The sequence below is a fragment of the Notothenia rossii genome (assembly GCF_949606895.1).
Source record: "Notothenia rossii genome assembly, chromosome: 8".
NCBI classification, from domain to species: Eukaryota; Metazoa; Chordata; class Actinopteri; order Perciformes; family Nototheniidae; genus Notothenia; species Notothenia rossii.
The window spans coordinates 48,233,298-48,247,870 of NC_136906.1; the positions used below are offsets into that span (position 1 = coordinate 48,233,298).

Here is a 14,573-nt window from a genome sequence, read left to right on the forward strand (position 1 = left end):
TATGTACAGCAAGGTACCATAATACCACAGCTCTGTACTGCTGTATCACAGTAATTCAACTGGCATGGCAACTGTAAAGTCACAGTATTTAGTTGTACTTGTATTCTAATTTACTGTAAAATATCTACAGTAAATTACTGTGACATATTTACGGTCAATAACTGTGAAATCCCTGCAACTAGTAGCCAGTAATTTACTGTAATTTTACAGCCAAACATTTTACAGTGTTCATATAACTTCACACAAATGGAACCTTAAAGATAATATTAAGATGTACGTTAATATTAGGCCAACATTAGCCACCCTAAACTACTGGTCATTATAGTGCAGCAGCAACACTCCTGAGCAGCCTGTCCTCCTACAAAAAACGACCAAATAGGTCGATTGTTTAAGCAGTGTTGATCACGATATTACGACCCATAGCCACGTAGCTTTCCCATTATTCATTTCTAGCAGCAGTTTATTACAACCTTTTGTCACGTTTTGTCACGATCGTAATCCCGTGAACTTTAACCTTGCGCATCAATAAAAGTGCGACGAGCCAAGAAGATGAAGATGAAGAAGAAGATGAAGAAGAAGAAGAATTGTTAAAGAGCGTCAGAGCTTTACAAGTGGTAAATCTGATTTCTGTATTTCCTTTGATTTGTTTACGCTTTTAATTAATCCTGTCGTTTTTCTACTAATCATGTTTAACCACGATATTTCAGTTTTACGTTTTAGGGCTGGCCCGTGGCATAGGCAGTATAGGCGAATGCATGTTGTTAGCAATAGCATGGCTGTAAAGGTTAGCGCTTAGCGCTTAGCTTATATGCGCTAACGGATATGTATTGCAATATAAGAAGGTTCGTCTACAACAAGTTGGAGGGAGAGTTTTCTCCTTCGCACAAAAGGAGCTAAAATCTTGCCTAAAAACAAAACCCTTGGTAGCACGTGACATAACACATAACAATGGCAAAAGTATGTATATTCAGCTAACCAGACCAGGACATGATATGAACGTAAACAATGCGAAAGGAAATGGCACTTTAATAATAATAATAATAATAATAGTTGACATTTACATGGCGCTTTTTATAATGCACACACTTTTTCTTTCTTCGAAATGTCACCTAACATGTTGCATTCATGATAGTTAGGGTAAGTTCAACACTTGAATATCATCAGGTCATAGTTGTTTTACTACTTTAAACATTCGCAAATTCAACTTAAGTTTTGTGAAAGCATCACATCTAGTTAAAAAGAGAAATATATTTCCCTGTAATTACTGATTTACCTGGGATTTGATTGATTTTGGTGCCTGTAGTTTTATTTTGGCAAATGCTTATTTATGAAGCAACAATTAAATTACATGGTAGCACAGCTAATCTGAGTTCATCTGTTTGGTTTTTTTCAGGTCATCTATCAATTCAATTATATGAAGTAGCCTATTATCATAAAAAAATCAACGGTTCTTTTCAGAGCCATATTCCTCTTCCTACTCTCTTTCACCCCTCTCGTTTTCTTGTCTTTTGTTTTGTTTTTCTCCCTCCCTGTATGTCAGTTCATCCTTTGTTTGTTGTTGCCCTTTTTATCCTCACTTAAAAATGGCATCCAAGCAACTGAATGAATGGCTAGAGATAGGGAATGCCCTCGCAGATGAGTTGGCAAATAAGGCAAGTACAACATTATCCAAAAATGTATTATAACATTTACTCAAATGATAACAGACACACACATTACAAAGATGTGTGTGCAACAATTAAGGGAAATATATAATCTCTTTTATATATTTATATATTAAGATACCAAAGAAACCAAAGAAACCGAAGATACAGAAGATACCAAAGAAAATAACGCAAGGATCAAATGTTTCCTGGAGGAAGAGGGACCTGGATGGGAACATTATAGCCCAACATTGGAATAAGAATCGATCTGGTCTGTAAAATATAATCTAGTTCTAGTGTTTCATTAAGTTTTAATGTCGTTGGTCGGTCCTCAATAATGTTTCCCATATCATCGTACTTTGTTTTATGCAGTTAAACCTTCCAGCTCTCAGAAGTCCCCAGAGGTCGAGGAGACACATGAGATTCCTCTACAGGTCCCAAGTCTTGGTATGCGCAATGAATTCTTAAATTATCCTTCAACTTGAAATGTAGGTAATTGTTTGTAATATGTAATAGCTTTGTTCATGATACATTGTAAAGTGAAAAGCCATGTATGGAATATCTTTTTTTAATTAAACTAAATTCCATGATTTGTTTTATATTTTGTTATTTTAGATCAACATCTTCAGACACTGAGAAACCTGTTGGGTTCTCTCACTGTCCCTGCATCATCAGAAGAAACACCCACTTGTTAAAACAATGAACTCATGTTTTTTTAATCTTTTAGATAGGATGAACAAAAATCACAAGAGTAAGGAAAACAATGTTATACAGAGTCAGTCACATGTTTAAAGTGACTGTTATGGACAACCCTAATCTGTCAATATCTGGTTGATCCAAAAGTTGATGCTCCATCATCACAGAATAATACTAAAATCATCATTACCAGGGGTGTATTGCTAATTCTATAAGTTCTGCATGTGTGCACGCGCAGTTGTGGCTCGTTTTGAAGCTTATGTAACTACTGTCAATTAACACTCCAGCCAGAATCAACAAAGAATGGTCATTTATTAAGTCTGCATTATTGAATAAATGTGTGATTCTTACAGTAAATGCTGCACACAGCTGCGTGATAGTTAAGTGATCAGTGAAGGACCTTTATAAACTAACTCCCTCTTGCTGGCTGAGGTACAAAGGTTACTATATAAAAAGTGTGCACATTTATTTAGTATCCTATCCATGTGAATATGTTTTAAGTGGGGGTGGATCTCATGTCCTCTAGGGGGGTCCGGAGGCCCCCGGGAAGTTAAATGCATCAATCTTGTGCACTTTGAGGGCAAAATTAACTAAATCTATGGATACATCTGTCAACACCCATATGAAACTTAACTGTATACATTTCAATAATAAAAAAAAAAGATAAGAATAATACTTTTTTTAAATGTATCTTTGTGCATATTTAACTATTTACTGTTTTTTTTTTTTATGCATTTGTTGTATGTCCAATAGTATGAATTGTAAACATTTCATCGATGTTTTAGATTCATTCGATTTTTTTTAGGGTGCTGTGTGACGTTGAACCTGCGACCTGCAACCTGTGACCTATGAACCTGTATTTGTATACTACCAAAGGAGCTATTGAACCTAAGAACTTGAATTTCCGACTCCTATTGTGGAACATTACAATAATATAAAAGTGTGCCTTGGAAATATGTATTTCCATATATGGTGACCAAACTGTTTCAGAACCACTGAGATAACTTAGACTAAAGTTAGCTGTGTAAACATTACATTAGGTACATTAGCCTCTTAGCCTATCCGTTATCATAGCTAGCTAGCACCAGATGCTAACAACCATCCCCGTTTTAGGTGCCGGAGCGGTGTTCCGGCAGTATTACACCCCTGGTCACTCTTCACTTAATAGATAAATAGTATTTAATATAGTTATAAAGAATGTGACGTGTGATAACATTTGGATCAACCGCATGAACCGATGGATCACATAACTTCCATGCTCACGTTAACGTTAGCTGATTCTACTTTTGGCTAATTTAGCTTTGCTATCATTATTCCTAGGTAAACATAGTAATCTTTGTCACTATGCTAGACGACAAAATAAAACAACATAATACATATCCCAAAATGAATATACTTTTGATATCTGACTACTCACGTTTATTAGCTTGTCTGGGAAATAAATGGATGTTGTCAGTGATGCAGTGACGAGTCCAAAACCCCGGTGAGTTAGCATTTTACCACTTCCGGTTCCCTCGCCTCAGAACCAATGAGATTTCTCCATAGGATTTGGGAAAATAGCTTGAAATAAGGTCTGTGGTCAACACAAATTTAAGAGACGGATCACGTTTTGTTCTACGACAGACAGCCGTGATTTTTGAAGAGTGTACGTGTCTGAAAAACGATGGTTGTTAACAGAAGTTGTCGAGGACGTTGTACGTCATTACGCCGCCTCCCGTTGATTTAAAACGCGTTGATTGAAAACGCTGCTCTGGGTCGTATTAATGGGTCGGAAAACAAGGAAAACAATCGACCTATTTGGTCGTATTAGTTGGAGGACTTGTTGCTCCTGAGTGTGATGGACAGAGTATGGCTGTGTTGGGCCGCTGATGAACTAAACTCTTATTTTCAAGAGGAATATTGGGTTCCACATTATTGCTTAAATTAGAAAAAATGGTTTTGTTCTCCAAGTTGGCACTTTGCTTGCCTAACCACTGATGCTGCTTTGATGCCAGCTTTGATTTATGTAACAGGCTGTAGTACATTTCATAAAGCATACAATTAAATGCTAATTAAGGAGTGTGACCCTTCAGTGTTATGATATTTTGCCCTAAAAGTGCTGTATTCAGTTACACCACATTAAACCTAATGTTTCAGCACTCAGCAGTTTTGTCATTATCATGATGGCCATCAGAAGCCTGATTGGAAACTTGTAATGAACATCCTGTTGGCATGACTCTGCTTGTTACACATGGCGCTGACCCGGCCTAATTATTGGATTGATCTGAGGAGAGTGAGTGGTGTTGACCAACCAGCCCGACCTTGTGACAGAGCTCCAACATCTGCTGGTGTGTGTCATAGAGGAGTATTCCCTGCTGGATTCTATTGATCTAGCTGTGTAAATACGGCTATAGTTTGCTGCCTAATAAGCCGCAGATGTTTTCCAGGAAACCCCCTTATATATCGGCCGGTCAGGATGAGAAGAAATGAATTCAACCTCAGGCTGCTCCAATGCCCATAGGCTAAGGTCATGCTTAGGTACAGGCTTGTGGTTAAACCTCCCTACAAGCGATTCCAACACTTTACTGTCTCTCTGACTGGAATTTATTGTCCGTGTTACAGTGCTTTCATGCTTGTGTGCAAACAGACAGACACGCATCGTACTCTGCTGGAGCCTGAATCCTAAAAACAAAATGTCCACAGAAGTGATGCACCTGCCTGCTGTATTTTACCACCAGAGAGCTCAACCACCACCCTTTCCACTGACGCTCTCTTCTCTGTTTTCCTTCAGCATCTGGGGCCGGCGTACAGGGAAGCTTCACACAGGGGCTCCTTTCAGCCATCACAGGGCACAGTGGAATGTCTTGGCAGATACTGAGGGAAATACTGTGGGACATTTTGGGAAAGATCAGGTACATAATGACCTGCTCTTCACTGGAAGGTCCTACATCTTTGCCTTATCAATTTTGGTATCCATGTAAAAGTGACACTTTTACATGGATACCAAATTGATATCACAACAATAATACAACAAAAATACAACCTACACCCTGAAAACAACGTATGTTATATTAGGGACTTTTTTTCCACCACACAGCCGTTTTGATTAAGAGTCCTGACCATAAAATTGCTAAATGTCATGCTATAAACTGTGTGCATTCCTGAGACCATTTACAAGCATGCATCATATCCTATTCCCATAATGTTAGGGACGTGGTGCTAACATGGGACCTGGAGCAGAGGCCCGATCTGTCACACTCTGTCTCACTTAGTATGGATCAAATCATGTCTGTTTTTAGTTGTTTGGCTTTTACTTCTGTCAGTTCACCTATCCATAAGAATAATTAACCCTCCCGTTATATTCGTTTTTTGTAACAGCAATAATATTCGTGGGTCAATTTGACCCAGTGTATGTTTAATTATCCAAAAATGGTCAGAAGCCCCAAAATCCCGATTTTTTTTTAATCTTTTTAATTTTTTTAACATAGTTTGTACCTTTTTTATTACTATCAATGAAATCAATATTTAGTGCAATTGTGTTATTCACCTCTCACAGATCATGATTCCATTAGAATAAGTCACTCGTTTTTCTCAAAACATAACATTCAAACACATTTTTTTATTTTATTTTTTACATTGGAAAAACCTTGATATAAAACACATTAGTTTTGCATAACATAACATGTTTTAAATTAATTAAAAAATGTTCCAACTTGTTTTACAATTGGTTGATGTTGATAAATAGAGATGAGACACCTCTTCTGTTCAGGGTCAAATTGACCCGTTCACTTAGAATCAAGCCAAATGAGTCTAAGGATTTGTATTAAAAGTATTTTATTGTAACGGCAATTAAGAGTGTGTGTAGGGTTGTGGTGTCTGTGAACACAAACTTGGAGGATTGAGGGACCCTGTTCTTGATCACCAGCATTTGGGCAGGGAGTTCCGTTCTATTCTTTCGTACAGTTCCAACCATTGTTAGCTTTCTCTTCAGGAGCCCAGGATGTAGGACGTGAAGAAATTGTCACAAGTTATGTTGTGACCCCTGAGACCCTGTGCCATGTCAAGCACAACCCTCATGCCCTGATTCCTCTCTGGGGCTCCTCCAACTGGATTTCCAGTGTAAACCTGCAGGTTTAGTGCAAAGCTGGAGTTTGCATCACATGCTGCCCATATTTTCAAGCCATATTTTGCCGGTTTCGAAGGCATGTATTACTTGAGCGGGCAACGACCTCTGAATGCCACCAGCCTTTCAACCACTGTGACATTAGGTCCTGGGTTGTAGAGAAGTGGAAGCCACTCTACCCACTTGTCCCACACTGTCCTTATAGCTGCCAGCTTGTCTCTCTCACGTCTGCCAGCTCTTGTCACGATTATCAAATCGGATCACTCTTAAGAAAATGTGGAAAGTCCCAAGAGACATTGTGGCTCGAAATATATTCCTGCCTGTGTCTGCGTCCCACAGGCTGGCTGTCGATTCATCCTTGGATTTGTAGACCCCAGCCAGGATGAGGAGACCCAAATACGCATGTAAATGCATTTCGTCCAGTTCCTTCCACTCCTCCCCATACACACGTCTCCCTTCCGGATTGGTCATATCCAGAACGATCTTCAACACTGTGTTCGAAATTACCAGCTCAAAAGCACCTCTTGATGTCTGTGACACGAGAGACTGCCATCCTGGTGGGCCCTGGCACTGCCTTCATTATGTTTGCTGCCGATAGTGTTGCCTGGAGTCCATTAGGGGATGAGGACCACTGAATTTCACAATTTTTGGACATGAATGTCTCATCTGGGCAAATATCAGTTTCCTCATCTGATTGATCATAATCTTCATCTTCATCTTCATCGTTTACCTCAAGGTAGTCTTCATCCTCGGAAACGTTCTCCTCTATCTCGCTGTCGTGATCCTCCTCAAGGATGTATTCCATATAGCCCAGGGCTGTCCTCTCTTCACTTGCGTTGCTCATTTTGTCTGATAGTATTGTGAGTATACTGTACGTTAAGTGCAGAGTATAATGTATCTCAGTGTGGGAGGAGCTTACCCATTACACATTTGAGACTTGAACCCTCTGACCCCCACGTTCACTAACAGGTGCAGTGTGTATTTGTGTATGTCTGTCTGTCTTTTCTGTGTGGAAAATGACATACTGCATATCGCATTTGAACCCTCTGACCCCTTCTAGCCTGTGTGTGTGTGTGTGTGTGTGTGTGTGTGTGTGTGTGTGTGTGTGTGTGTGTGTGTGTGTGTGTGTGTGTGTGTGTGTGTGTGTGTGTGTGTGTGTGTGTGTGTGTGTGTGTGTGTGTGTGTGTGTGTGTGTGTGTGTGTGTGTGTGTGTGTGTGTGTGTGTGTGCTCCACTCCACTTTTACTGCCGGGTCAGATTGACCCGAATACCATCTCTGTGATATAGACATCTAGGGGGGGGGGGTTCCAAATGCATGACATGAACCATTTTCATTTTACTTGTTTATTAAACTAATTAAGGTAAGTAGAAGAAGTTTCATACGAAAAAAATTATTGAAAGTATTTTCAAACTTTCAAACGGGTCAATTTGACCCTGAATGTAACAGAAGGATTTTACAGATACTTCTGTGTAAATACAAAGAAGTCATGATGGCTAAACTGTCCCCAGTAAAGAACAGAAAAACAGCGCAAGAGAAGGAAAGAGGTTATAAGACAGAGAGCGTCAGAGAAATTAATAGAAGAAGACAGACAGGGAGTAAACACTAAAGGGAACAGCAGAAGGAGACTGTCAGGAAGTAAACCCTAATTGGAACAGCAGAAGGAGACAGTCAGGAAGTAAACCCTAATTGGAACAACAGAAGGAGACAGTCAGGAGGTAAAGTATGAGGTACCGTATGGGTAGAAGGGAGAGGGAGGGTTGGTTGAGAGAATGGAGACAAGCGATGGCCGGATGTTTTGCCGGGTCTAAATCAGGGTTTCCGTTAGCCGGTAATTATCGGTTTTTAGCTGGTAAAATTGAATAAAAGCCGGTAAATTCAAAACCTGCCGGTCAAAATGTCCGATCGATTGGCCACCGATCATTATCGGCTGATATTCAGTCTTAATAGTTTCATCTGTGCTCTCTATAAAGGCCGATCAGGAGAGCTGGATCTGATCGATATGGACATAAACGCGAGTGAAGTGCAGGGGCGGCGCCAGGGGGTAGCTTGGAGTTGCTGTAACTCCAAGCATTGTTTTGTTATGAAAATGTATCTATATATATTTATACACATTCTCGCGAGATCTTTCAGGGGTCGTTGTAAGTTAAAGCGTGAACTGTTACTTGGCTAATGTTGTTATAATTCTCAGTGTGGGAACACAGATCGAAAATGGAAAGATTTCTCACAAGTCAGCGTAAACGACCGCGATCTCCAACGGAGCCGGTCCAGCCGGACAACCCTGGTGTGTGTGTCTGTCTGTCTGTCTGTCTGTCTGTCTGTCTGTCTGTCTGCGGTGATGAGGTTAAATGCCACATTATGCCGGTTGAAAGTGAACGATCGCTATTGTGTACTTGTACGCTTAGGGTATAATGGTATTATACAAAAGTATTGTAGGAGCACAGAAACAGTGTTCAAATTCTGCTTTTACAAACTTATTTTGGTTGTGCTTACCTTGCAAAGTAATGTTATAAGTGTCAAAGGAATGTTTTAATGATAATATTGTAGCGTGTCCAAGTTAATAGTTATGTCAGTTATTATGGGGGTTATTCCCTACAGATATAGCGATTCATTTCAGACAGTTTGAAACGCGAGGGCCGTGATTGGTACGTGATCTGCCGTCGCTCAAGGGAAAACCTCCAGCTTGACTTGAGACCGCCCCCGTGATAGATAAATGTAATTTTAATGAAGCCAGCTGCAATGGATCATTGATCCACCAGGGGGTGCAGTGTGGTTCCACACTGGAGCTCATGTGAAATAAAGTCAGATACAGTACGCTGGATGTACAGCGGAACTTTGTTAAGATCCATATGTCACGGATATCATACTACTGTGCTAAATAAGAGACATGACATTTTTGGCAGCACCTACATCTGTGAGCAAACCTTTTCCCGCATGAAGCAAACCAAGAATACAACAAGGAACAGACTCACAGATAAACACTTGCATCAGACCTTGAGACTGGCTACCACTAGACTGCAACCAGACATTGAACTACTCATCAGCCAGAAGCAAACACACAGTTCACACTGATACGGTAAGCACACTGATTTTAACAATTACTGATTTTAATTGCTATAAATATGAAATGTGAGGGCTCTTCTTAATTTGCTACATATGTTGTAAAATTATGTCACAGAGAAAAGCAGACAGCAGCATGTCTTGCCATTTACTGAATATGGTGCTTCTTGTGTTCAATCCGTCATCCCTCCATGCACTCTGAAGTGAGGAGAGGAGATTGCTGTTGCTGACCCCATCCCAAAGACAGCAAAATTCATCAACAAGTACAAATCCAGCTCACCTACATATAGGCCACTGATTTTGATTGCCATTATTCTGTATTATTGTTGTGCTTTAGTTTTGAGCCTACACTGCTCATGTCCTTTTCACCTTGACCTAAAAAAAATCTTAACTGAACATGCTCACCTGGATAGGCATAAGAGTTGGCTAGTTCTATTAGCCTACTCATGTTATTATAATTTTGACGTTTTTTATTTATTTATTTATAGGCCTATTTATTTGACCTTTATTAAGTGCTGCACACAATAATAATAATAATAATAATAATAATTATTATTATCATCATCATCAGGCCTACCTATAATTTATAATTTTGAACTCACCTTTGCCAGTGTCAATCACCTCAACTAGGCAGATGTTTCTTACCTTGACAGCTTTGATGTTATTTTTATTAGAAAACAAATAAATGGGGTATTTCAAATTTAAAGCAAAGTGTGAAGACTCAATTGTTACTTTTGTAAACCACTAGTAAAGATGGTAAACAAATATGTGACAGGAATCAAGTGTTGATATAGTAGTGTGGAAGTAGTAGTGGGGATGGCTGTGCCGGGCTAGTAATCTCTTCTACACAATGAGCTGACTCGGCCCCGGCCCCCCATCACAGTCAGGAACAATAATGTGGCCCCCAGAGAAAAAAGTTTGGTGACCCCTGCCCTAGTTTGTACATGTTCAATACATGTAACACTGTACACATGAAGGTTTCTTTTTTCGGTTCACCAAAAAAAAAATCTCACTCCAAGCTGAACTCAAATGTTGGCAGCCCTGCTGAAATACTCTCACATTTACTACTGAACACCTCACACATATTACTGAAAATTAACCTCACACACACACTATTGAAATACTTTCACATTCACTAGTGAACACCTCGCATACACAACTGAAAATTAAACCTCACACATGCAACTATAAATTAACCTCACGCACATACTACTGAAATACTCTCACATTCACTACTGAAAACCTCACACACACACACTCCTGAAAAACATTTTACTGAAAGGTTCTCAGTAGGGAATGTGCATGTGTTTCACCTATGTGTGTGTTAGGGGATTCTTGCTGTAACGGAAGTCATTGTAATGTAACGGAAGTCATTGTCATGCAACGGGGCCACCGTACTCTTTGCTAGCCCCGTTAGCTCCGTTAGCTTCATTAGCTCCAGGCTGCTACTCGGACGTGTTTGTTGTGTTGATGCCTGGTGAAGTATTCTTCATTGAAATATTGCACTTATCTTATGGCTCTGCGATTCAAACAGACCGTCCATGAATGCAATTTATTCGGTAAGTGAAATTTAAGCACTATATTTCTTACTTGTCTTTGTATTCAGCTAACGAGCGAGACGAAGCTACATCTGTGCTAACGATGCTATCCGTAGTATACAAGTTAAAACATAATGGAGAAGTGTAAAACATTAAGAAAGATTATACTGTAGAACCAAAAGGATTCTCGGTGAGGTTGTTAAAATAAGGTCATGCTTGTACATTAGTTAGTTTGCTAGTTAGGTAACTGTAGGCATTGTTATTGTTAATTTAAAATAGCTATGCTCGACGATGCTGACAACTAGCGTCACATTAGTGTTGAAGAGCAGAGTACTGTATGAGATTAACCTCACTAAAATCTGTGAATCGGAAAAATATGAATCTCACATTTCCAGTTGGTTCCAGAAATAACGTTAACGTAGATATTTCAATATGGTTTGTTGAGCTGGAGTTGATTATTGAAGCCTACTGGTTAACGTTCATCATAACGAACGAACCCAAACGTTGTTGTTTTTATTAATATTATTACCAATACTTACTAAGCATTTTATTATCATTACGCTGGAGAAACTGACTTATTGTGGCGGCAGAACGTGAACATGTAACTTAATGCCAGCATTTAAGGACGAAAAATAGCTCAGTCAATGCTTTAGGGACAAGGAAATGATTTCTTTAAATATGAGATATGACGTTATGTGTGCTTCTGTGACAATTAAGCTTTTTCATTGCATTACATTTGTTGAAGATGTTTGTCTCTTACCCTTACGTGTGTGTTACAAATGAATGTGAATATGGCATAGGACAAATATTTAAATTGACTGTCTCATGAAAAACGATTCCAAAATAACAGTAAAATAAAAAGGACCCCAACAAGACAATAATACACAATCCAAGTGATAAGATACAGTAAGGGCTGTGATATCCAGCACCTTTTTTAAGGATAACAAAAAGATTATCACATGACATTTGCATGTAAAAAAAAGTCTGTGACCAACACATTGTTACTTTACATATATATATATCTGTTTGTTTAAAGTTTCCAGGTGATGCAGACAGACCAGAGGATGCTGACCACGAGAGACAGACCTATTCCTAATATCAGTGAACTTCAGCATGGACTCAAAGGTACAAAGACTCCTTTCATACTGTACAAAGAATCGAGAAACGTTCTGGTTTAAATAGATCAAGTAACAACTATAATCAGCTTTCACATTTCAATGTGTTTAAGGCAATTATTATTTTACATTTTGAGAATTGCTACCATTTGTCTCTACATATTGTCTGTAAAAGACGTGGTAAAAGTGGTTCTTGCAGTGAGACAACCGAGCAGTTGAATATTATTTAATAATAAGATATTTTAATGTTGATTAACTGCAGACTGTTCATTCATAATCTGATTATCTTTGTAGTACAAAGTGATGAATTTAAAATAAATACATTATTTCTACAGTCGCTTAATAAACAAACCTCTTTCATAAATAACACACTTGCTCTGCAATAATGTCATAGGTTTGATGTTTATTGTCATTTCTGTTAGGAAAGGACATACCTGAAGGACACAACTGCCTCACCGTTTTCTCAGAGGGGCAAGAAGAAAATGAAAAGCTGATATGACATTAAAGACCAATAGAGGACATTCACTAAGAAACTACTCTTTTATTGTGTACACAAAGTCAAACAGGACCATCATTTGTTTGTGACAGCTGTGCCCCGTATGGGCTCACAGATGCAGTTAGGTGGTTTCTTCATCAGGCCCTGGTCCTCCTCCATCAGGCCTGGTCCTCCTCCCAGAGAAAGACTTCTCCACCTCAGTCCTCTCCAGCCAAACCCACAGACCATCCGTCACACTGAGGTTTCTCCCAAAGTCTCTGCAGCTCCCTGGACTCCACGCTGTCTCAATTGATCCACACTGTGAATATGAGAGGGGAAAACGTGTGTAATAAATGCTTTAGACAATAACAAAATATGAAGTTAACTGTTGAGTGGCTCATTCTTTTTTAAATAGACAAAAATATTACTGTATTTCAATATCTCACATCTGAAAGTTTAATTTAAAAGAAGAAGAGGCCCCAAAAATAAAGATTGGTATATCAATTAATGTAGATTTTGTCTTTTTAATTGTTTAAAGTAAAGTAGATAGAACTGGTGCTTAAGAGTTTTAATACAGTCTGGTTGTGGAGGAGGCACACAGGTAAGAGCACTAACTAGCTACCATCACATGTAACTAAGCTTGACTTGAATTTATTAAAAGTTAATTAAGTAACAGCAACAAATCAATAACTAAAATCGTGCAAAAATGTGAATATTTGCTTGATCCACTGTTGAATTTACCACATGTTAAATGTATGGCATTTATAGATTTGTATGCAAATAATATCCCAAAACTCAATACCTTAGATTATTATAGAAAGTTTTGCTGAATAGTTTTTACCTTAAGCAACGTAAAACGTGCAGACCGGGAGCAACAGATGTAGGTTAGCCGGCTAGCTGGAGTACATAGGTTAGTCTTATATTTACTTACTGTAACTAAATAATGCTAACATAACTGTCGGCTAGAAGTACACAGCTTAATCAACCATATTTAACAGGCCATTGTCCTCTCAGCCTGAAATATAAATCACTTCAATAAATTGTAAAACAAAAAAAGGAAAGGTTCTGGCTCAATTTCGGCTTAGTTAGCTTGTTAGCTTATTGCAGCAGTGCATGTTGTTAGCGGGTGTGCATGTTGCTAGCGGGTTACTTGCTAGGCCACCTCATGAGCTGCGCCAGGTGATGTAAACAAGAACACCTCCATAGACCAGACCGTCTCAGTTTGTAGACAGCTCGGCCCGGGGTCCAGCCTATGGCTACGGTGCCATTTCTCTATAAATCCATGCTGAATTGAACCTTCTGTTTCGTTCTTCTTCTTCTTCATCTTCTTTAACTTGCAACCAGACAAGCATTATCGCCACATATTGTATCACTACAGCATTGTTCTTTGTTAGTTCCGTTTCATGACAATGACTTCCGTTACAGCAAGAATCCCCCTCTCGCACTCATAGGTGAAACAGTGAAACACATGCACATTCCCTACTAATAACCTTTCAGTAAAATGTTTTCAGTTGCGTGTGTGTGAGGTTAATTTTCAGTAATTTTCAGAGGTGTTCTGTAGTGAATGTGAAAGTATTTCAGTAGTGTGTGAGGCTTAATTTTCGTGTGTGTGTGGTGTTCAGTAGTGAATTGAGAGTATTTCAGTAGTGTTTGTGTGAGGCCAGATGTTTTCAGTAGTGTGAGGTGTTCAGTAGTGAATGTGAGAGGATTTCAATAGTGTGTGAGTCTTAATTTTCAGTTGTGTGTGTGTGAGGTTAATTTTCAGTTGCGTGTGTGTTAGGTTAATTTTCAGTAGTGTGTGTGTGAGTATTTCAGTAGTGTGTGTGCAAGGCCAGATGTTAGTGTGTGTGCGAGGTGAGTTTGAATTTTGGCCTACACGGCCCCTCCTACCCCTCTGTGCCGGCACACACTCACTCAGCCGCGCTACTCTGCAGAGTTTCGCCAGCA

General features: G+C 39.1%; 1 protein-coding gene and 2 long non-coding RNA genes across 3 annotated transcripts in view; 2 read left to right on the forward strand and 1 right to left on the reverse strand.

Annotated features, from left to right (window-relative positions):
* Positions 1–14,573, reverse strand: part of LOC307015980 (general transcription factor II-I repeat domain-containing protein 2A-like) — a 576,621-nt gene that overhangs the window by 411,463 nt on the left and 150,585 nt on the right. The gene's annotated exons all lie outside the window — the stretch shown is intronic.
* Positions 361–2,328, forward strand: LOC307015311. Its single transcript, XR_013801464.1, has 3 exons — positions 361–614; positions 1,394–2,090; positions 2,259–2,328. It is a non-coding gene; the product is annotated as an uncharacterized lncRNA (long non-coding RNA).
* On the forward strand, positions 10,872–13,002 carry LOC307015982. The gene is made up of 3 exons (XR_013801701.1): positions 10,872–11,057; positions 12,073–12,161; positions 12,574–13,002. It is a non-coding gene; the product is annotated as an uncharacterized lncRNA (long non-coding RNA).